Below are 26,531 nucleotides of genomic sequence, written 5' to 3' on the forward strand. Positions count from 1 at the left end.
CCGTTATAAACAAAAGTAGCGTCTTTTAATTTAAACCGTTAAAAAAAACGTATTTAAGAATTTACACATAATTAATACTTAATTATAAACCCCTGTCTTTTTTTAATACACTCCTACTACTTTAAACTCCAACGTCCTCTCCCCACCACTTCTCCCTTCTTTTCTAACTCCCCTTTATCTACGATTTTTCCATTCTTATTTTACTTTATAACTTAGTCCATTTATGAATTCTGACGATGCTAGTTGGATTTTTTCCTCTCTTTGAGGATTTTCCTCTAGTTGAAACAATTTGTAAACTCATTCTGGACTCACAGTAATAAATTTCCTATATATATATATATATATATATATATATATATATATATATATATATATATATATATATATATATATATACTCACCTATTTCCTGATAATCATTATTATAGTTCTCCATAAGAGATACGTTGATTGGGATTGAGAGTTAAGATGATGGAAAAATAACCAGAGCGATATATATACACACACACACACACACACACATATATATATATATATATATATATACACATACATATATATATATATATATATATATATATATATATATATATATAAGCAATGTAAAGTCACACATTAAAGCTTAAACCAAGCGACAACACATGGATATAAACAGCTTCTGAGATTAGGCGTAATTTCTATTCGGGAGGCGCCGACCTCTTATTACATCATTATGAAGAAGAAAAAAACTTAATCGAACTGATATCTCCTTGATAATGTGATATATATATACATATATATATATATATATATATATATATATATATATACATTGTCTCATGTGATCGAAATTAATTTAGAATGTAGGTAATAAATTTGAATTTGAGATGTTTTAGAGGCGTAGTAAATATAACTATTTTCCCCTGTACTTGTTTATAAAAATAATAAAATATAATCACCAAAGCTGCATCTGATGTTTTAATGACAAGTATGCTTTGAGAAACCATTCTTTTATTTAGTTTTCTTTTATTAATCACGTGAATTTACCACTTTGATTCAATTTTTTAATCTTATATAAATACAGATGTATATAAACAAAATATTGCCGGATTTCTTATTCGACTAGCAGTGAAACTAAGGAGGTATGTTTGTATGTGATTATCTCCTTTGGAGGATTACAAGACGCGTTGGGTTTCTTTTTCTCCTTATTACTAGGATCTTCCTTTTCAGAGATTTTACATTCATTTTGGATTTCTAGTATAATATCCTTTTGTGCCCCAATCTCTACTTCTCTTCTTCAATCTGCAAGCTAATAAAAATATTTGAAAACATTTTTCCTCTGATGAGTTGAATAAGCATCAAAAACGCAGGGGTTAAGAAAATAGATTTATTAAATTGTATTCTTTGGTTTAAAACTAAAAAAAAGTCTATATTTGTAGATTAAACTTTTCAAAACAAAATTTAAATATCTAAATTTGGATTCTTTTGCTATATCTTATATAGTGAGCAATTTTATTTAGCTAGGATTGTCTAATAAAACATATTATTTTATATCGGAATGAAAATTAGAGTAGGCAGATATAGCGATTTTACAACAATAACATATACGCATGCAGCCTTTTATTGGTTTTATAATTTAACAATGGAAATAAAACTGCTATTTTCGAAATAGATATTCAAAGTGAATAAATCACAAGCTCTTTCCCTACTCACGTACACAAACGCACCCACAATGTAAGACCATCATCAACAACACAAATATAAAATTGCATGCAAATAAAATATGCAACTAATATTACCCACGTGTGAAACAGAGATCAAATTTCTATATTCCCCGCCACTTTAAAAACTATTTACACTAGACAAGTCTATAAACAATAAATTTGAAACATGTCAAATACTGGAAGCATAAAAGTGTCCTTTTTTCGTTCAGGTGTGATATAGATTTAAATTTTAATCTATTTTTCCTATTTGTTTGTTCTTTGTCTATGCAATTCTTACAATGTCATCATGTACATTTTTAAATAAAGTGCTAACAGAGCATTGTTTAGAATTTGTAATATAGATTTCGGGCAAACATAGAATATCCCATAAACCAACAGCAAAGTTTTACATAAATATGCAAGTAACTGTACTAAAATTGTAACTGAAATCTACAGTGATCTTAGTTGTGTCACTAGGACTTTCTTCTGAATAGATACAATTGTTTTGCCCCGAACATTAACGACTGTCTATAAATATGAATTCTGAATCACGATGAAATAATTGTTTCTCTTTACCTCCAAGACGACTGCCTTTGTCTAACCTGCATGCAAAATAGGGGAAAAGAAGGGAAGATTTTATTCCTTTCTCCCAAGCTAAAACAATACTGTAAAGTCTAAATCCAAATGAAACTTTACTGTATTCTGTAAGTTAATAACCCGACCCTTGAAAGCTAACAATCTGCTGCCCCCTCAAGCTGCCACTAAAACCCAACATTATACATACGCCTTAGTAGTGGAATCCTTAACCTCAAGCTCCTAATTTTCACATGCTAACCGCCTACAGTCATCACTAAAAATCTATACATTTCTACCTCTGATATGCATTAGAGTTCATTCCTATCCAGTTTGGTACTTACCAGCCAAAGTATGCACTCGGATGCAATACGATCTTCATTCTAGGCCACAGTCCTAGTTGAAGACATATCAGCTGATGGTGTTGCATGTCTGATACCCTGCATAACCTCTTGTTCAGCTCCCCCTCACCTAACTGAAACTCTTTAAAACATGATGACAGTACAATAAAAAAAATAAGCTTCAACTAGGCCTAGGGGCAAACAAATCCAACTTGCCTCCTCCCTTGAGGCTTGCATTCACTAATATCCGTGGGCTTAGAGCTAATTTAGCTGATGGTGAAGCATTTCTCCTAACAAATACCTCGGATATCTTACCACTAAGCGAGATTAACCGACACTCCTCCATCCCCTCTAACCACTTTAACATGCCTGGCTATCTCCCACTCTGCCGTAAGGACTCTGACAGACATATCACGGACTTCGAGTCTATATTTGTAACACCCACCCCCTGACTAGAGAAACAGACCTAGAAACGGACGATCAAGCCTTTATGTGCTTTAGACTAAACATACAACATAACATAACATAAGCTACTTTTATTTTCTCTACCGCTCTCCCTCGACACAGGACTGTACCATAATAAACAAAGTCTCTGGCAGCATAGACACAGAACTCTCCCTCGACACTAGCGCACAAGTACAAGTATTTGGTGACTTTAATGTTCACCACAAAAAACTGGCTTGGATTCTCTACTCACACAGATGCAGCGAACAGCACAACACATAGTTTCGCTATATCTCACTCCCTATCACAAATGGTTACGCTTCTAACCCGTTTCCCTGACCAGCAAGAACAAAACGCATCACTTCTAGATCTGTTTCTGACTACAGTTCCCGAGGATTGTATAACAAATGCTGACAGCCCTCTCAGGAACGCTGACCATGCAATGATAATGGTAGAAATCGCTCTAAACTCTAGAGCCAAAACTGATGAGCCAGTGCTCAAAACAACGAGATATTATAAAAAGGCTGACTGGGAAGCCATCCGAGATATTATCAGAGATGCCCCATGGGGAAATATTTTTTCTCTCCCTGCTGAACAGTGCGCAAATGAGACCACTAAATGGTTCAAAACAGAAAGTGAAGCACATGTTCCCATGCGGAAATTTTATAGCAAGCCCCACTCCCCAATGGTTTACTTCGACTTGCGCAACTGCCATTGCTCAAAGGCGGCATGCATACCGCAGATTTAACCGACATAAGTCCAGTTAAAACCAACAGAAGTATATAGAAGCTAGAAGTAACGTTAATAAAGAAATAGCGACAGCTAAGAGAGAATTTACTGAAACCACTAAAAAACGCATCGAAGCACAAAAATTAGGAACTCGTGACTTCTGGAAAATCTACAACAATGTGATACTTGTGTTGACGAGAGCAATATCTTGGCACATTGAATTTGCAAATATTTAATAACGGCCAGTGTAACCAGGTATAAACAATAGTAAACTTATACCTGGTATATATAGGTATTTGTATGTGTATAGATACATGTATTATATATATATATATATATATATATATATATGTGTGTATGTGTGTGTGCGTGTGTGTGTGCGTGTGTGCGTGTGCGCGCGTGTGTGTGTGTGTGTGAATATGCTAATGATCGGGATAAGACTGTGCTTTTTGATAGAAATGTTTATGATGTTATATAGATTTTTGTTATGATAAAAATAAAATAAATACTATTAAAACATAGTTAATCGATCCGTATTTAATATAGATCATTGGCATTGATTTATTTATATAATATTAATACATTAAGAACCTGTAAAATCAAGATAACCAAACTATAATTTATTAATCGAAATGCGAATTCAAATCCATATACAAATGTATAAATGCTGGGAGATGTATATGTATATATGAATATATTACGCATCGAAGCACAAAAATTAGGAAATCGTGACTTCTGGAAATTCTACAATATTGTAGTAAATAATAATGGGCAATCAACAATTCCCTCACTATCCAACAATTACGAGTTTGTTTGCTCAGCAACCGACAAGGCTAATATGTTTGCCAGCCGGTTTGCCTCAGACTCCACACTGGACCCTTTCCAACCACCCTCTACCTGACTTTCCTTTGCGGACAGACGCCACGCTAGACCATCTAAAAATAACCCATGCTCAGGTACATGCTATCATAAAAAAAAACCTTGACACTTCAAAAGCATGTGGGCCTGATCTCATCCCAGCTGTGCTATTAAAAAAGTGCTCAGCCTAAGTAGCTCCAGTTCTCTCCAAACTCTACAACAAATGCCTTAATGAATCTTGCTTTCCGGGATGTTGGAAAACTGCTTCTGTGATATAAGTATTCAAGAATTCTGGCGAAAGAACTGACCCATCAAATTATCGCCCCATTAACCTCCTCCCACTTTTCGCCAAAATATTTGAGACCATAATTAACCATGCTCAAGTCCGGCACCTTACAGATGCTAAAATTCTGACTGACAAACAATATGGATTTAGACAAGCCCAGTCCACAGCATATATCTCACTGTAATCTCTGAACGTATATACGATTCACTGGACAAAGCAGGAGAGGGCTTTTGACAGAGTATGGCATGAGGGTCTCCTCAGGAAAATCAAATAATACGGTATCACTGGTAGAATATTTAACATAATTAAATCCTTCTTAGATAAGAGAAAAATCCAGGCTGTCCTCGACGGTCGTACATCTAAACAGTGTGATATAAATACGGGAGTGCCTCAGGGGTCTATCCTTGTGCCTCTATTGTTCCTAATATTTATTAATGACCTCGCCGACAAAACTGCCTCTGAGATGGGTATATATGCTGATGACACCACACTCTATAACAAGCATGACAGGAAAACAAATGAACACATAACTAAAGAAATGGCAAAAAAAAACTAGAGGATGACCTCCAATCTGTAGTTGAATGGGGACATACATGGATGGTCACATTCAATGCTGCCAAGACTTAACTGTTTTTTTAATAATTACAAGAAACCTTCTCTGCCACCAATAGCAATGGCCAGTGACTCCCTGTCTTAGAGTACATCTTTCAAACTGCTTGGCCTAACCTTCACAGGAAACATGGGTTGGAACAATTATATTGAAAACATTGCCAGGGACGCTGCGAAAAAGGTAGGCTCTCTCCACCGTGCTAGAAAGCTACTGACACCTGAAAGTATCCTGTACCTCTATACAGCCACCATTCGCCCATGTATGGAGTATTGTTATCACATTTGGGCTGGTGCATCTGCTGCTAGTCTCTCGCTCCTAGACAAGGTTCAAAAGAGAGTCGCCAATCTGATAGGCCCTGAACTGGCATCTAAGCTTCAGCCTCTGTCCCATCGACGAAACATTGCATCCCTCTGCCTGTTCTACAAGTATTTTAATGGAGGATGCTATGACGAACTACAGACACTCGTGCTCCTACGACGGAGACACCCTCGACAAACCCGACAGGCAGCTAAATCCCACCCGCACATATTAGAGCTGCCTAGACGTAAAAGATCTTTCTACTCCAATAGTTTCTTCCCCAGAACCGCTAGACTTTGTAATTACATTCCAGGTTCCTGCTTCCCTAACTGTACTGACAGGCAGAAGTTCAAGTGTAACGTGAACCGACATCTTGCTGCCCAAATCCCAACATATTGCCTCAGTAGTTGTTGCCCCTGATAGTATCCCCCTACACCAAAGTGGCAATTTGCCTTGTTTGGGGTGAAAATGTAATAAAAAAGTAGATGCTAGTGTTGGAATTCGCGATGGATAATTGCTCGGCGTGAGATATGAGTAGAGGGAAAATTGCGGCAATGTCATTGGTCGTCACTGGAAGGATAAACTCGAAGCAACGAATGGGGAATATAATTACTATGGCAACAAGATGGCACGAAAACATATTTGGGAGTTTATTTTTCAGACAGCATGAACGCAACAAAAATGGAAATAAAATTGGAAAGGAAAACCTCAGAAAAACAAGAAACCTCATAGAAACTAAAGTTTATTTTACACACCTGATAAAAGGTTTTGAACACATGGGCAGTACGACTAAAACGGTTTCCTGAACTGCTAATAAGTTGGACTAAAGAAGCACCATCAGCACTAAAACACTTATGCTAAGGCAAAAAAAAAATGTTTTTATGCTAGTAACGCATAAATCTTGCGTTCTGGTGCGATGAAGTCGCTGCAGATGTTTCTGATATCTCTTAGGTTTCTGAAGCATTTCTCACGCAGGAAATTGTTGAGAAGCTTGAAACAGTAGTAGTCGGTAGGCTAGAGGTCTGGACAGTATGGCGGATGAGGTAGAGATTCGTGACCAAATTTGTTCTACTTCTGGGGGGTGTATTTTACAACGTGCGGCCAAGCATTTTCGTAGATGAGAACTGTGCCTTTTCTGTTGACTAATGAGGGAGGTTGTCAAAGTTTCTGATGGTATTGATCCATTTGTTAAAAGTACTTCTCCATCGTAATCGTTTCGCCTGAATTAAAAAAAAAAGCTGCATTGGATAATACTGGTTGCAAACTACCAAACAGTCAGCATGGCCATTTTTCTAGATTCGGGAAGCTTCGTCGGCGCCTAGTCACTTAGTTGAGCATCACCGATTTTCGTACAGAACCCACTTTCATTCCAAATAACTATCCGATGGAAAAACGGGCGGTTGTCTTTGCGTAAAAAAGGGAAGATGACATTTTATAACGGCATTTTTTTTGCTTGTAGTTCAAGTCGTAAGCACCTATTCATCAAGATGGTTTTTGTCTTTTTTTATGTCTTTCAAGTGGTTGAAAATCGTCTTATACGTTACATGTAATTCCGAATCAAGTTTTCGAACGGAGGTAAGTGGATCTGCTTCGACTAAGGTTCTTATTTAGTTGTTGCTAACATCCGATGACTGACAACGACGTTAGTCATCTTGAAGACTCTCATCGCCGCCAGGAAATTCTGCTTTGCGTTTAGTCGTGCCCCTTCTGCCAAGGGTTTCATTGAAATCGTGAGCTGTTTCGGGGGCGTTTTTGCTTAGCTTTAATTGGAATTAGACAAATGTGTGACTTTGTTTTTTTACTATCGCGTATTCAATGTTCAGAAAAGAAGACATAATTATTTTATAATGATTAGTATTGAAACGGCTAAATGAAGCGAAAAATAATCTTTAAAATTGCTATATAAAGTAAAGGTGTTTTAATGATAACTCATTTGAAAATAAATCATTTTCAAATTAAAATCAATATATATATACATATATATATATATATATATATATATATATATATATATATATATATATATATATATATAGGCTTCCCTCAGTCTCGGCATATTATGAATACCCATTGCGCGTGTAATTTTTGTGGCAAGTGTTGTGCAATAACCAACCACACATCTCCTGAGTCAATATTGTTGAATACCAGTGGCAAGTGGAGATCCAGGACGACTTGAAACAATGCTATATATATATATATATATATATATATATATATATATATATATATATATATATATATATATATATATACAGTAAAATGTTTCATGATTTTTAATTAAAAATCAGTTTCAAAGAGAAAACACACAAAATTGATTTTGTTTGTTTCCATTGTTGTGATTATGTTATTTTTACATCTGCTGATACTAAATGTGTATTTCCGGAGTGATGTGGTCTCAGACATTCTGTCCCCAACAGTAATAGTTGGTAGTGTCCATCCAGAGTTATGTTAGGGGGGGGGCTTTTGTATCCATTTGGTGAAGGTTTGTATGTTTTTTATGACTTTCTTTCTTTTTTATGACCTTCTTTCTTTTTTGATGCATACACACACACTCACAGACAATTACAATAATACACACAACACTTGTTTTAAGGAGACATCACGTCACTCTAAAACACACAACCTATCAAAACAAGGAAACAAAAAAACCCACCATTTTTAGGACCCCCCCACGGAACAACAATTCCAGGTTAGAAAAAATTAGACCCAAAAACATCAATTTATTCACATACATCTTATCAAAGAATGAAACAGAAATACTGAAGCTGGGCCACAAATTCTGTCCCACCCCTCAAAGTAATATAGGATCTTAAAGAATTCGAACGGAAATTTATACTGATAGGAACATTAGATAAAAAGGGGAAAAGATGATTCTTTAGTAAAAAAACACAAATCAACAGATTTCCCTAACAAATAGAACATCACGAAAGAACTAAACACCTTCTTCGAAAATCCGTGGACCTTCAAAAAAACAACAACCTCATATACAAAATCCGTGGTCCTTCAAAAAAACAACAACCTCATATACAAAATCCGTGGTCCTTCAAAAAAACAACAACCTCATATACAAAATCCGTGGTCCTTCAAAAAAACAATAACCTCATATACAAAATCCGTGGTCCTTCAAAAAAACAACAACCTCATATACAAAATTCGTGGTCCTTCAAAAAAACAAGCAGCCTCACATACAAGCAACACCAATAACTCGAAAAATCCGTAATAATAATGACATAATAATAAAAGGAGACAAAGGCAGTGCCGTAGTAATCATGGACAGAACTTATTATGAAACAAAAATTACAGAATTACTAGATGACAAACACTACTATAAACCCATTAGTACCAACATAGATAACACCACCATCTCAAAAATCACAAAACTTTGTGCAACGCATAACAAAATATTAAAAAAAGAAAGAAAAGGACTTCCTCACAAATTTCATTACAAAGACCAACAACTTCTACGGACTGCCTAAAATACACAAATCCGACATAATAAAACTTGTCATCGATACACACAACTCAGAATATATTAGCGCCCTAAACCCTAGTGACCTTACATTTAGACCCATTGTAGCAGGACCAGCCTGTTCGACAAGCAGACTTAGCAACTTAATAGACATCTTATTACAACCTTTCACAGATCAAGTTAAGAGCTACATAAGGGACGATATTCACTTTCTTACTACCTCACCACATACAGTAGAACACGGGACACTATTAGTTACATTTGACGATAGCAGTTCTTTTAGTAATATACCCCATGAATTAGGAAAAGAAGCAATAACATGTTGGATCAACAGATACGCACAAACACTACTGTTAATGTAGACATTGGTTACCTCCCTTGCTTCAGTTACATGGTTACCTCCTTTGCTTGTGGTGATATAAATAGGAGTCGGCCATCTTGGTTTAGTCAGTTCGTTCGTACAGTTTAGACAGACTACAAGTGTCTCAACAAATGGTAGCAGAGATATCCCTCTGTGTGCGACAAAACGAAAAAAAAAAAATTTTTTTTTTTGTACAGCTTGTCTGTAGCACTAGACAGATCGGATATCGGATATGGCAACTTCGAACAAACAACCTCCATTGTTGGAGGGGGAGGATGTTTACGAGAACTGGAAAAAAGACGTTGAAATGTGGTCGTTGTTCACGGATCTTTCTGAGGAAAAAAAGGGCCAGCAGTGTTTTTGATGCTACCACCGAATATTAGAGAATGTGTCCGTGAATTGCCAACAAGTGACATCGGCGGACGAGATGGCTTGAAGATCTTAATAAAGAAACTGGATGACATATATTTAAAGGATGAACACACGCGCGCTTACATGACTTTTAAGGAATTTTACACTTATAAAAGACCGTCAGGTACCAGTATAAATGACTTTCTTGTTCGTTATGAGTTTTTGTACCAAAGATTAAAAAAATTCTACATTATTCTACCGGAAGGAGTGCAAGCTTTTCTTGTTTTGAACGCGGTTAACATATCGGAAGAGAACGAAAAATTAGCGCGGACAACGTGTTCTGTTTTGACGTATCAAAACATGAAGGAATCGATAAAGAAAGTATTTGGTGACATTTATCGTGATGAAAATGTACCGGCAGTGAAATCAGAGCCCGAAATCGTCAACTATAATTATTATAAACCGGGTAACAACAAAAGGCGTTTTCGTCGAGGACAATATAATCCATGTGACCGAAGTGGAAACGTGTTGTTGTGTTACAAATGTCAGTCTCCGAACCATCTAATTAGAGAGTGTCCTAGAAATACGCCCAGGTTTACGGAAGCGACAGAACAAATACACATTACGTTGTTCATTCAAGAAAATATTTATTTGAACAGTACAAATGAAAAAATCTCAAATCTTGTAAAGGAAACATTTGGAATGGCAGTCTTGGATTCTGCTTGTACTCGCACACTGGCTGGCGAAGTGTGGCTTGATGTTTATTTAGATACTTTAAATGAAAGTGACCTGCAACTAGTGAAGTATACGAACTCAGACCGGAGTTTTTGTTTTGGTGATGGAGTGGCTGTCACAGCAATTAAAGTTGCTAAATTTCCGGTTACACTCGGAGGTATAAGAGTTTATATCGAAGCTGATATTGTGAAAAACGACTTGCCTCTTCTATTAAGTCACAAATCAATGAAGACAGCAGGAATAGTGCTAGATTTCCGGAAAGATATGTGCTGGATTTTTGATAAATGTATTGAACTAAAGACCACAACTTCAGGGCACTATTGTCTCCCCTTAACAAATAAGTTGTTGGATCATAGTGGTACTAAGAACATTGTATTACATGTTCAGAATTTTGGTCAGTGTTCTTTCACAGAAAAAAAAAGCAGAAAAACTTCATCGACAGTTTGCTCATGCCTCGAAGGAAAAACTTGTTTCCTTGGTTAAAAAAAGTGGCAAATTCAATGACAAGGAATTTATAAAGGCGATTGAGGAGGTTTGTGAAAACTGTCAAATTTGCCTTAGATTTAAAAAAGCTCCACTGCGACCGGTTGTGGGATTGCCTCTTGGCAATAGATTTAATCACACAGTTTGCATTGATTTGAAAGAGTTCATCCACAGTGAGGTGTGGATACTACATCTACCAGGTATTCAGCGGCAACATTGATCAAAACAAAGAAGAAGGAGGAGATCATCAAAAACATCTTTATGATGTGGATTACCTATTTCGGATCTCCTGTTCGTTTTCTGAGTGATAATGGGGGTGAATTCAACAACGAACACTATAGACAGATGAATGAAAAACTCAACATAGAGACCTGTACTACTGCCGCAGAAAGTCCATTCAGCAACGGTACTGTAGAACGTCATAATTTGATAGTTGCTGAGGCAATGAAAAAAACAATTGACGATGAGAAGTGTGAACCTGAAATTGCCTTGGCATGGGCTATTTGTGCAAAAAATGCCCTCCTCAATTACTCTGGACACAGTCCAAATGAACTTGTATTCGGTTTCAATGTAAATACACCCTCAATTCTGACAGACCAGTTACCTGCTATGGAGTCCTCTACTACAAGTGACATGGTGAGAAAAAAATTTAAATGCTCTCCATAGTGCAAGGAGAAACTTTTTGGAAGCTGAGTCCAGTGAGAGAATTAGGAGAGCTCTCAGGTCTAATGTCAGAACTTATGCTGATGAAGATTATGCTACCGGAGACCAAATCTATTATCGGAGGCAGGGTTTTAAAGGATGGCGTGGTCCAGCAAAAGTGTTAGGCAGAGAAGGCCAGTTTGTCTTAATCAGACATGGCGGAGCATTTTATAGGATGCATCCGTGCCAATTGATGAAAGTGAATAAAAACAACGAAAAAAAGAACAAAAAAAGCTGAAATGCTGGGAAACACTACAGAAGGGAAGAATGAATACCTTTCAGTTGAGGAGGAGGAGTTGCAGAATCAAGTGGTAGAAAGTGAAGATATAGACAGAGAAGAAGTTGTTGATAGTTCTACCAGTTTAAGAGATAAGACTGAAAAACCTGGCCGAAATAAGACCATAACTTATAAAATAAATGGAAGTGAGGAGTGGAAGAAAGGAAAGGTTATGTCACTACAGCCTAAATCAACTGGCAAATATAGTCATTGTATCAATATAGAACCTGAGGATGAAAACGAGGATCAAGTTTGTATCAACTGGAATCATATTGATCATTGGAGAGAAGTGCCCCAATATACTGAACAGGAAAATGTAGTCCTGCTCACCGCTGAACAAGAGCAGTCGAAAGCTGTAATGGATGCCAAGCATAAAGAAATAAAAAACATGAACACCTATGAAGTATTTGAATGTGTGCCATACACAGGTCAAAAAACAATATCCACAAGATGGGTGATTACTGAAAAATTCAAGGATAATCAGAAAACAATGAAAGCTCGCCTTGTAGCACGAGGCTATGAAGAAAATAGTAATCTGAAAACGGACTCCCCAACATGTAGCCGTGAAGCTATGCGAATGGTCATGCTAACCGCATCAATAAAGAATTGGATGCTGCAGACCATAGATTTTACCTCAGCCTTTTTGCAAGGTGGTATTTTAGAGAGAGATGTGTACCTGAGACCACCATCTGATGTTTGTCCTAAATCTCAAGTGTGGAAATTAAAAAGATGCATCTATGGATTGAATGATGCTCCACGGGCATGGTACAAGAGAGTTACTCAGGCTTTGATTGAATTAAAAGGAGTAGCATGTGCTTATGATAATGCATTGTTTTTGTAGCATGCTATTAAAGGAAATTTGACTGGAATTCTTGCTATGCACGTGGATGATTTTGTTTTCTGTGGAAACACAGAGTTTGAAAGGGATGTGATTGCAACATTGAAAGAAAAATTTAAGGTGGGATCTCATGAAAGTGGAACATTCAAATATGTTGGACTGAATGTTAATCAACAGGAAAATGGGATCACTGTAGAACAAGATCTATATGTATCTTCCATATCTCCAATAGAAATAAGCAAAGGGAGGATACTGAGGAAAAATGATGAACTGAATGAAGAAGAAAAGCATGAGTTGAAGAGACTTGCAGGTCAGATGATGTGGGTTTCAACTCAAACACGCCCTGATATAGCTTTTGATGTGTGTAAAATGAGCAACACTGGAAAGCATCCCAAAGTAAAAGCCTTATTTGAGGTGAATAAAGCCTTATCAAAATTGAAATCCAAGAAGGGTTCTATAACATTTCCAAAATTGGGAAAGCCCTCAGATTTACACATTTTGTGTTATACTGATGCCTCTTATGCCAGTCTGGAAGATGGATCTTCACAGGGTGGTTTTGTTGTCTTTATTGGAGGAAGTACTGACAAAATGGCCCCCATGTGTTGGGCGTCAAAGAAATTGGACAGAGTGACAAAAAGCCCATTGGCCTCAGAGACTCTTGCTCTGAATGAGGGAGCTGATGCTGGTGTTTTGACTGCGGTTATGATACAAGAGGTATTTCAGTTATCTAAATTGCCAGACGTTCTCTGCAAGACAGATAATGCATCACCTGTGGAGACATCGAATTCTAACAATCTGGTAAGCGATCGACGATTGAGAATAGATGTAGCAAGGCTGAAGGAAATGAAGAGTAGAGGGGAGATACAGATAGAATGGATCAAGGGTTGTGATCAGGTCTCTGATTGTTTGACCAAGGCAGGAGCTTCGTCTGAGCTTCTAAGGGACTTGTTAAATCAGAAATAAATTATTCACTTGAGGACAGCAGCAATGTTAATGTAGACATTGGTTACCTCCCTTGCTTCAGTTACATGGTTACTTCCTTTGCTTGTGGTGATATAAATAGGAGTCGGCCATCTTGGTTTAGTCAGTTCGTTCGTACAGTTTAGACAGACTACAAGTGTCTCAACAACTACATCCTAGATTCACAAAGCAATTCATTATCGATAGTATAGACATAATCCTAAATAACAATTCCTTCGACTTCAACAATGGAAACTGCATTCAAACACTAAGTACAGAAATAGGAACGAAAATGGCACCAACATACGCAACCCTTACATTAGCCTACCTAGAAAAAACCTTATATGAAAAGATAGAATAAAATTTGGCCACAGCACTAAAACACTCTTTATAGAATCCTGGAAAAAGATACCTTGGTGACTGCTTCATCCTATGGAAACCCACATAGGGGGATCATCACCTACTTACACACCATACCCCAGAACCTGCACCCCAAAATTAAATTATTTTTTTTAATTACATTTTCACCCTAAACAAGGCAAATTGCCACTTTGGTGTAGGGGGATACTATCAGGGGCAACAACTACTGAGGTACTATGTTGGGATTTGGGCAGCAAGATGTCGGTTCACGTAACACTTGAACTTCTGCACGTCAGTACTGTTGGGGAAGCATGGACCTGGAATGGAATTCCTAAGTCTAGCGGTTCTGGGGAAGAAACTATTGGAGTAGAAATATATTTTACATCAAGGGATCTCTACAATGTGGGGTGGGATTTAGCTGCCTGTCGGGTTCGTCGAGGGTGCCCACGTCGTGGGGGCAGAAGTGATTGCAGTTCGTCAGAGCATTCACCACTAAAATACTTGTAGAAAAGGCAGATTTTTGTCGATGAGACAGAGGCTGAAGCTTAGATGCCAGTTCAGGGCCTATCAGGTTTGCGACTCTCTTTTGAACCTTGGCAAGGAGCGAGAGACTAGTAGCAGATGCACCAGCCCAAATGTGACAACAATACTCCATACATGGGCGAATGGTGGCTGTATAGAGGTACAGGATACTTTCGGGTGTTAGTAGTTGTCTAGCACGGTAGAGAGAGCCCAGCTTTCTTGCAGCGGCCCTGGTAATGCCTTCAATATAATTGTTCCAAATCATGTTTCCTGTGAAGGTTAGGCCAAGGAGGTTGAAAGATGTACTCTCAGATAAAGCGTCATTGGCCATTGCTATATGTGGTAGAGAAGGTTTCCTGTAATTGTTGAATAGAACAAATCTCTACAGAATAACCCTTCCTAGATATACTAATAGATATTAAAGACAATAACATAATCACTGACATTTACCACAAACCTACAGACATCCAACAATACCTGCACTTTAAAAGTCACCACCCTAAACGCTGCATAAAAGACATTCCCTACCCCCAAGCACGTAGAAGCTGCAGCATAATCACCGACAAAAACCTTAGGACAATTCGACTCAAGGAAATACGAATAAATCTAAGAAAAAGAAAATACACACCACAACTTATAGACAAAGGGATCCAACTCGCGATAAATATACAGGTAGAAGATTTGAAAAAACCTAAAGAACGAAACAAAGAACAAATCTTAACATACGTCTCCACACACAACACAAACAACCCAGAGCTGTTCACAGAGATAACGAAAAACCTCGTCCTACTTAACGAAAACCGAAAATGAAACAACTTCCTTTAAACAACAAAAATAATAAAAAGCAAACTTCAGCCCAAAAACCTAAAAACGCATTCTGACTTCATCTAAACTCAATCAAGACACAACAAAAGGAGTCACAAAATGCAGCAAACAACACTGTGGGGTCTGAAACATAATATTAGAGGGAAACGCATACACATTCACGAACCCCATACAAACATTCAAAAATAAAAAAAACACAAGATTGCACCTCAAACACGTAATAAAATATGCAGCATGCGATAAATCTTACATAGGCGCAAAAAACCTTAGTAATAGAGTAGCCCTTCATCGATTCAACATCTACATCGCAGAAAATAGACACTTGCATGTATCACAGCATATACACACTTGCAGTTGAAGCAAATTCGAGATAATGCCCATCTTCCAAAATGACAACTACTTCTACTTACTAACACAAAAAAAATAACTTCATAGCAAAGTTCAACCCCGCTTTGAACATCTCCCAATAATTACATCCATAGACAGGCAAAGCACAAAATACACTCACCCACATGCATATTAAGATAAATGTGCACAGTCACACACGAAACAAAACAAGTACAATAAAGCGCGCGCACACTTTAACGGGCGCGCACATCCATATCTAGTATAATATCATTTCCCTAAACAAAACAAACAATTAGAAATTATGCGTGTGCATTTGTGTGCATTTACACACATATGTATATATATATATTATATATATATGAGTGTGTGTATCTGTATGTAAGCGTGTGTGTGTGTGATTGTGTATGCATGTATATATATATATATATATATATATATATATATATATATATATATATATATAAATCTAACACGGAAATTACATAATTGTCCGTGTTCCGTGTTATATTTTTATATTATTGCTCTGTTTACCACATTGAGCTCTCATACCCGGATTTCCTCCTGGAATTATTCCATTATAACACTATATATATATATATATATATATATATATATATATATATATATATATATATATATATATATATATATAAATGTTGGAGCGAACCAATATTGTGTACAAATTTCAATGCCCCTTAGGAGAGTGTAACTCCGAAAATAAAAAGGCATATATTGGACATACAAAAACAACATTGTCCCGTCGATTGATGCATTTGAACAGTACTAGCTGAATATACCAGCATTAAACAAATCAACATAGCTGTCCCCCTCTTATCTTAGAAAGGTCCTCGTGGGCAACACAAGGATTTTGCAACGAGAAATTAATTGAAAAAAATAAAAAATACTTGAAGCACTATATATAAAAACCCAGCACCCATCTATAAATAGCATTAATTTTAAAAGTAGCAATAATGTGCTGAAATGTTTAGCATAACTAGTATACGACTGGTTTTACTAACATTGCCTTGTATCATCGTAATTTTTAATCGTGTTTTTTATCACTCGTAAATGTATATTTTAATCGACTTTTCATTGACTCTTTTTATCATTCGTAACTATATATTTCACTTCTATTTTTAATATTTTATCTCAATCTGATGATGATTCAAGAAAGAATCTAAAGCGCTCGTGTGAACCATGGAACATTTGTAAATACCTTCCATCTTGAAGTTAAAAAAATCTTACGAAATATCGAAAAAATGAAAAAAAGAATCATTAAGCAAGGTATCTCTGTTGTTTTTAATAATGTTTGCCTGAATATATATATATATATATACACCCCCCCCCACATATATATATATATATATATATATATATATATATATATATATATATATAATCTGTTATCTATCCTCCATCTTGTCTGTGTGTGTCCTTATACGTATGTTTGGGTGACTGAATACATGTATGCATATTTGTTTGGATTAGGAAAGAAAGAAACTTCAACCAATATATATGTGAGGTATGGCTGTATGAATATGCATGTGTGTGTGTGATTGAGGGTGCGTGTGTGCATATATATACATGGGTGGATGGATGTAAAGGCGTGTGTATATGTGTGTGTATATATATATATGTATGCATATATATGGGTGGCTAGATGTACTCGTGTGTGTATGTGTGTATATGAATGTATGTGTATTTGTGAGCCCCTGCATATGTCTCTCTCTCTCTCTATATATATATATATATGCATATTTGTGTATGTATATGTACGTAGCTGCATGCGTATGCGTATGTATGTGTGTATGTGCATACATGTATCTATATACGTGTGTGTGCATGTATATGTATGGGTGTGATTGTGTGTGTATATATCATCTCTTACCTATTCTCCATCTTATTTGTGTGTGTGTGTGCGTGTACTTATGTTTGAATTATTAATACATGTATGCATGTATCTTTTTATTGGGAAAGACAACAAAATTAACCACTATGTGTGTGATATGTTTGTGGGTTGAGTTGTGAGTACGTGTATATGTACGTGTGTAGGTGGGTATGTATATATGTATGCTTCTACATATATTTCGGTGTATATACGTGTGTATATGTGTATATACTTGCGTGCGTATGTGTGTACGTGTATATGTACATGTCTGTATATGTATGTGTGTTATTGTGTGTGAGTGTGTTCATGTACATCAAAACCGAAAAATTCTAAAAAAACATAAAAAACCTTCACCAAATAGACCAAAAGCCCCCCTCCCTTTGAACTTTGCTCTGATTGGACACTACACACACTTACTGTTTGGGACAGAATGTCTGAGGCCACATCACTCTGAAACACACATTAAGTATCAGCAGATGTAAAAATAACATTTTAAACTCTCATTTTAAAATAAACCTTTTCCGAAAATATCTGAAGAGAGCTTGAAACACGTTATAAAAATATTTTAAAATAAAAATATGATAAAAGGCTAAAAAGCCCACAATTGGTGATGGCTACACTCTTTTAAATATATATATATATATATATATATATATATATATATATATATATATATACACACATATATATATATATATATATGAGCAAACAATTAATAAAATATGTTAAAAAACGCTTTGAAATGAGTTAAAAATATATTTAATCTGAAAAGGAAACACTAGATAAATGGATAGTCCTTAATCCGCGGAGTTTCGAAGAAACACTCTCCTTTTCATCAGAGGGTAGGAATTAGCAAAATGCGGGATCGGATTTTTCATGCAGAAGTATTTGATGAAACAAAAAGTAAGTCAAAGATCTTACTTGAAAACAAAATAAGTTAAGCAGAGGGAATATGGCAAAGAAAAAGGTGATTACACATGAATGGATAGTCTGGTGGAAGATAAAAAAATCCAGTGACGGTAAAATCCAAATGTAAAACTTCAAGAAAGTTAAAAGAATTTCCATTTGTACAAGTAAAATCCAAGGAAATCCCGTAATTGGAAGAAGATGGTCCATAATAATCCAAAGGTACATACATACATATATATATATATATATATATATATATATATATATATATATATATATATATATATATATATATATATATACTGCGAGTGGTGTGTATATGTGTCCATCTATGTACAATATATGTGCGACCATATGTTGTACGCAATTATCTCGCCTCAGATTGAAATAAATCAGTACCATTCAATGTCTGTGTTTCATTGATTATCTCCGCTTGTCGAGGCGACCAGGGCAATCCAGCGCATAAACCGACCTCTCTGACTTTATTGTTGGCGTCGATACCCGTTCCAGCAACTGACTCATAAAAACAATATACCAGAAGGAGACCGCTTCAAATTATTCTCTACGTGCTCGGAGGTGCCTAACGTCAGGCGGAATTATCGAGGTGTAGAACCGTGCAGATTATGAGTTAGCTTTTTCTTTTAGTCGCGCGCCAAAGTGCCGGATGTAACCGCGCATGAACCGACAGCTTGCCAAAAGGCATTTTATCTGTTATAAAGCGCGCTGATATTAAATCGAATTCTGGAAACAATTAATAGGCGAGGTCAGCTCGGTTATCTTTGTCTTAATGTGCTCCGTCAGATCGAATGTACATCTTAAAAAGACTAAAGGAATTACTTCAAAATATAGAGCAAAATTATTTACAATAGCTGAAACATTGAGATGCCCATTTTTTTTTACTCAACGAAACTACTTTCCTGATATCCTACTGGGTTAAGTTTGATTTTTATTATAAATCCCCTGTCATTCAGCGTATTATTACCACCAAATTTTTTTCCTCTCTGCCAGATCATATATTTCTGTCTCTCTGATATATATCTCCTATATAATATTTTGACTGCATCAATTCCTCTTTGCACCAACGTATCGTAGGTTTGCCACATACGTATTCATAAGGTCTCGGCTATTAGCCACTATTTTATGTAATATATTCAGTTATTATAATGAAATATTACACTGCACCATGCGGGTAACACCATCACAACAGGATATCAATGAAGGAAAGAGTCACCATTTTTCTCTCTATATATTTAGTCCTCCCACTTTTACCAGTTGATATCAGGGCCTATTCCACATTTTCCTACGCTACTATTAACTATGTACACATACCATACTCTCTCTATTGTTCGAGTCTAAAAAAAATAAATTCTACGTTCTCAAAGGGCGACGTATCTGATTGACTAAGACCAGCCAATTTCATTATTCTAGAATACAGTTTTTCCTACATAAACGAACGCCCAGAAAATTTTCCAATAGGCGGCGCTCTTTACATGATGCAATCGTGCTGAAAAATAACACTTATCTTTGCACTAAATGCCTACACACAAATATCTCACCATCAAAAAAACTGAAAAAATTTCGGTTTGCATTGTTTATTTTTATTATTTACGAGCGACTTCCGACAGTTACACAATGCTACTTTTTTTGTTTTCGTTTATTATTGGAAGCGTTCTTCGTAATACTTATATTGTTATTTTTGTACATTTAATATTACTGCAGACGTTTTAATTATATACTTTGCAACGATTACTTATCGTGTCAATCCTAACACGATGCTATTTTGTTTGTTTTAGTTTGTTGAAAGACAAACAGATGATAAAACCTTTTTTTTTTTACATAAAACACATTATTAGATCCAAAGACTTAAACCAGAAAATATCCTTTTGATTAGTTTTTATAATTTTATATTAGACTAACTTTACAATATTCGAGGGTGCCATTATGCTTTGTACAATTAACATTTCTAAACTCATACCGATTGTCCTGTTTAATGCCATAGTTTGCCTGTAGTATGCTCTTTATTAAAACTTGTTCTTGGTTTCATGGTGTTGCCTTAAAAAGGATAATCTGTCAAACCTTAAGAACACAAATCATTTAAAAAGCAATATGACAGTTTGGATTTTTATATATTTAGCCTTTATTAGACCCATGATGATGATGAACATATATTAAATGAATCGAGTTTAATAATATGTTTTATATAAACATAAATAGTTTTCTATAATTTAGCTTAGTTAAATAATTAACGACACTAAAGTACATATGGACCTTAAAATACATTGCCTACGGAAACACTTATTTGTAGTATATTTGTTTTAGTTTACTTTTCTTTTCCGGACTAAATATCGGCAGTACTTATACATTAACTTCGTTTTCTAAGGTAATAATTTGCTATTGCTCGAAATCAACAGTTTTTATAAAAATGACGACTTTATATAGCAGTTCCACTATGCTTATTAAGATAATCTATTTTAACTTCTTCGGAGACAAGTAATTTTCAAGATATAAATGCATGCATCATGCACTGTACTGCAGTGACTGCCAGATCTGTATGCACGGGCGATAAACAAATTTTCCTCTCTCCAACCAACACTGCCACCCCAATCTTTTGAATTTGGGCTTGTAGTCTTAGCGATTGGGTATGCTGACAACGACTATCAAGATTATATTTTTGGAAAATTCTTTGACAACCCTGGCCTCTCATCATATTTGAAATTCGTTATTAACATAGAAAACCATAGTTTATTTTTTTACGAGGAGGGCATACTTCCACCGAGCAACGCCGGTGAACGGGTCCTGCTAGTATATATATATATATATATATATATATATATATATATATATATATATATGTATATATATATATAAGTGAATGTGTCTGTGTGTCTGTCTGTCTGTCTTTCTGCCCGTGTACATTTTTCTTCGCAATAATTGTGTTAATTTTCAGGCTACAGACTCGAAATTTGATATACCGGGTACTAAGTTTTGAAAAAATATATGTGATCGGTTTTCGGCCAGAGATTTTGCTGTTAAGGGGTAAAAGTTCAACGATTTGACCTTTGAGAACTCTACCAAACTCCTCCGACAATTTGGGGTCTAAACACTTGGATGTTTAGATACATGATACTTGGGCAGGAATCTTACTTAATAACTCGATTTGAGCCCAAAACAATACATTTTAAGGGATCATAATAGGGGTCAAAGTTAAAAACAAATTGACCGTTTTTTGTTTTTTTGTTTTTTTGCTCAGCATAAACCTTCAAACACCCGGGCAACGCCGGGCACGCATGCTAGTATATATAGATATAAGAAAGTTATAAACGCCGTCGTCGATATTCATGTACTTTCGCAAGAAGTTTTTTGTGCATGACTGTGTTTCTAGATTGAGCTGTGTCAGAAAGTCTTCGATTAGTATCGATAAACGATAATTAAAATAATTCGATTATAGGAGGAACAAGTTCTTTGAACCAAAGTTAACATCTTACACAGCCTATCATCTTACTTGAATTTGAGAACTTTTATTATCACGCATGCCAAACAGTCTTATATAAAAAACCAAGGGTAGGTTCATGGATATGACAGGGTTGTTCGAAAAAACATTTATGTTTAAATCACAATTGTTTGGGGTGAAAATGTAATTTAAAAAAATCTAAATATGATATTTTCCTCATGAGTTTTCTTATTGGATCGCCTACATTTATTTATGTTATTAATTTCTTTTTTATTTTACGACTGTATTTTACTGATTAGCATTGAAATGAGCATAATGGACTAGTTTTTATTAAATCCGTCTCATTAACTCTGCAATTCGTATCAACTTCGCTTAACCCAATTCTCAACATAATCAACATCTATGCTCTATCTTAGTTCTCAAAACTTGACTCAATCCCCTATCAAAATCATTCTTCTTCCAGCCGCTCTTCTTTTCATATGCAAATTGATGTTCAATGCATCTAAAAAATACCTACAAACTAAGTGTTTTCCTATTTTATCCTTCCCAGATTTGTTCACCTGATGGCCAAAACGAGCGCGTTAAACCGGATGAGTAGTTTACCCCTTCAAAGCATTTTTATTTCCATTTAGATGAACAGGATCTATTGAATCTGATATTTATCAATGAGGGATGACAACTATTAGGTTTGGGCATAAATAATGTCGCTTTTTTTATATATATAGTTGAACGCCAAAACACGACATTAATTTCGCACCGACCTAATATTTACTTAGTAACATATTTCAAGTTTTTTCTAAGTAACATTCACTTGTGCAACTTTTACCATATTTGGGAGATCAAGCTATTAAGTTTTAAGTGGTGCGAGGTCAAAACCGAACTGTGCGTTTGTTTCTGTGAATTTGTTGCAGATTGCTTCTGAAACAGCTAAGGTGATTGCCTTTAAATTTCAGATAATGTACATTATGTATCTGGGAGTGATCACAGACAGGTTTTATATTGAAATGTATCTAATAAGTATCGAAACTCAGTAATAGAAAACATATAAATAAACAATGGGCAGTCTGATATTACCAACGTTCACAGCTATACACGGCGTAGAAGCTTTTTCGCTGATCAAAGAGCTAATCTCTACGTTGAAAATCCACAGTAAATTTTTCGATAAGACCTGGACGCGATCGAAGTGAAAGTTTTTGTGAAGACAATAAGTGAAACATTAAGCATGGTTTTGCCAGTTTAAATCTTAGTTTAAACCTTAGTTTAAACATTAATTGAAACCATTATATAAAAATAATTTTATAAAATCGGCAATAGTTTATTAACGGTTAAATGTAGTCTAGACTGTATCGTGGACTAAGTCATATAGGGAATTCAGTCTCGGTACCCTTAATAGTAGATTTCACTGATTCTAATGACTTGAAAAACGAATATTTGGTGACCTTAATTAGATCCCTGGTAACGTCAGGTGTCCTTGTTATGTACTCATGAAATTAGACTAGTCTTACTCGTTCAGAATGTGTGTAGCGTCACACTAGATTTCGATTCGCAAGATCGATATACTGCGAGCATAGCTTACTCAAGATCAAAGATAACATACTATCAGGTTGACAAAGAAACGTGAATAGATCTCTTCTCAAACACAAATTAATTGATCGAACTAAGCGCCATCAGAATTAACGCAATACACGGGCAATAATGCTCGTAACGCGAAAATCTTGCGTTCTGGTGGTGATGAGGTCGCCGAAGACATTTTAGTTATCGCTTAGGTTTTTTAAACATTTCTCACGCAGAAAGTTATCGAGATGACTTAAAAAGTTGTAGTCAGTAAGTGAAAGGTCTGGAGAGAATGGAGGGGAAGAAGAGGTACGTAGATCAACTTCTGCATCATTTGGCTAGTAACGTGCGGTCAGGCATCGTCAAGGAGAACTGTGCCTTTTTGTTTACTACTGCTGGGTGTTGTTGTCGTAGTTTCTGATGCATTTAATCTATTTGTTGACAATACTTATCCACCCTAAGTGTTTTGCCTGCATAAAAAAAACAATGATAGTCAGAATGACCTTCTCTTGGTGCAACACTGGATTCCTCGAGTGTTCTGGAGCTTCGTTGGCGTCTTACCACTGAACTGAGCGTCGCCTGTTTTCGTAAAGAACCCGCTAACCCATTAAGTCTCTTAATTGATCGTTATTAACATGCGATGCCCGACCACTACGCCCATCATCTTCCAGACTGTCATCGCTGCCACGAAATTTCGAAAACAACTATTTGTGATGTGCGTTCAATAGTTGTTCCTGTGAAACCTGTTTCGTTGAAATCGAGAGCTGTTTCAGCAGCTTTCCGACCTAGCTTGAATTGAAATAAAAAGAATGTGCGAATTTTCTTTTATTCCATCCTATATTGAACGTTCTGAAAAGAAGACATTCTTGTTTGAAACGATTGTAATTTAAACGATTAGATAGAACAACAAAGAAACCCGCTTTTTTACAATGATGCATCAAGTAAAGATATTATAACCAAAACGTATTCGAAAATACATCATTTGAAATCAATATTAAGACTTCCTCAATAGCCTTTTTTGTTCACCTATCGCTGTAATAATGTAATTCTTATATTGTAGGGGATCACCGACTAATCCACAACTAATCGATAATATCCCCTATTGGTGTTTTTGTCGATTAATCGGTAAACAGTCGTTTAATCTATTAATCGGCCGATTACTTATTTTGTCCTATTCAGTTAACATTATTACATCAATGGTAAGTGATTCATCAAATGGGTTTGACACATTCACACGGTAATTAGGAATTTAACTTCACATTTGTAAAACGTCTGGCTGCTATTATGGCGTTTTGCCTTTTTATTTAATGAAAATGCAAAATACAAAAATCAAGTTTTAATTTTTACATGACTATAATTAAACAACTATTTATGGTAAATGAAACTACAAGGACTCACGGAGTACATATGAGGATTATTCAGTTCATTTTTGGTTGTTACTTCTGCTCTGCACCTGCCGCTGTTCTACTCTGTTCTGTTATTGTTTCTTGTCTCCTCTGCTCTCATATTCTCACCAGAATATAAAGTTATATATTTTGAAATTGTAATGTAGTCACATTAGTGTTTATTTACTCTCAAAACTCAAACTATACACTATAGGCTCATGTACATAATCACTAGGAGTAAAGGGATTCTCATTATTTATAGATGAGAGTGATGTAATCAAATAATTTAAAGCTAGTTTATTCATCAGTGATCTGAAATGTATAATCACATCTTGCTAGTAGTGCTAAGGCTACATAATAATCACGTTTTTTTTTCACTTACGAATAAGCAATTTTCTCATTGTTAGTAAAGATCATGTGATCTGTATTTCTGTTGTGTTTGTTTTTGCAGTTTCCAAGTATAACTCCTCCTCTACCTGGTCTACGTTTGGAAGTTAACTCATCAAACAAGTTTGAAAGACATACAATTTTACTTTCCATTTAATCCTATCGACCCTCAGGAAACCATGAATATGTGTAGCCTGATTCTGCCTCTTTATCTTCAGTAGAAAGTAGATGCACAATCTAATTCTCAATGGTGTTTTCTTTATTTTTTTTTCTTTCAAATTTAAATTTGGAACTTGAGTTCAGGAAAGTAAACACAGCCAATTTTTATCATTTAGATTGGATCAAAATCTTGTGTTCATTTGATAAATGCATCGTTTAACTTTAATAAAATGGGTTTCCCTTAAGTAAAGAATATCAGAATTAGATTTGGTAGAAAAACTATAGTCGAAATAACCTCAAAGCTAAAAGTATAAGTATTATCATTGATATAGTTGAACTTATGTCATTTGCTTTTTTTGTGATTTCTTCTAATTTACTAGGTGAACCATTTTTGAACATATCATCATTTGTATAATGTAAACGCAGAAAACTTATCAACAGCATATTTTACAAGCGTCCGCCCTTGTTCAAAATTCGTTTTCGTGCATTAAACTTGGTGCATTCAATTTGAATGAGTTTGATTTTCCAAATTCGGCTGATGCTGTATTTCAGTTAATTTGCTAAATAGTCATGAAGAGCGAATAAAAATTACATATTATATTCTAGTAATATCTGTCTCGCAGCTTATTGAAAGTCATTTATTGAGAGTTGCAATGTATCCATGACGCATAATAGTCATTCTAAATCACATTACTTGACACCAGAAACTATATTTGCTCTAATATTCCGCAAGACACAAATATTTCTT

The sequence above is a fragment of the Euprymna scolopes genome, chromosome 13 (genome assembly GCF_053919585.1).
Source record: "Euprymna scolopes isolate OS-2025 chromosome 13, ASM5391958v1, whole genome shotgun sequence".
In the NCBI taxonomy this organism is placed as follows: Eukaryota; Metazoa; Mollusca; class Cephalopoda; order Sepiida; family Sepiolidae; genus Euprymna; species Euprymna scolopes.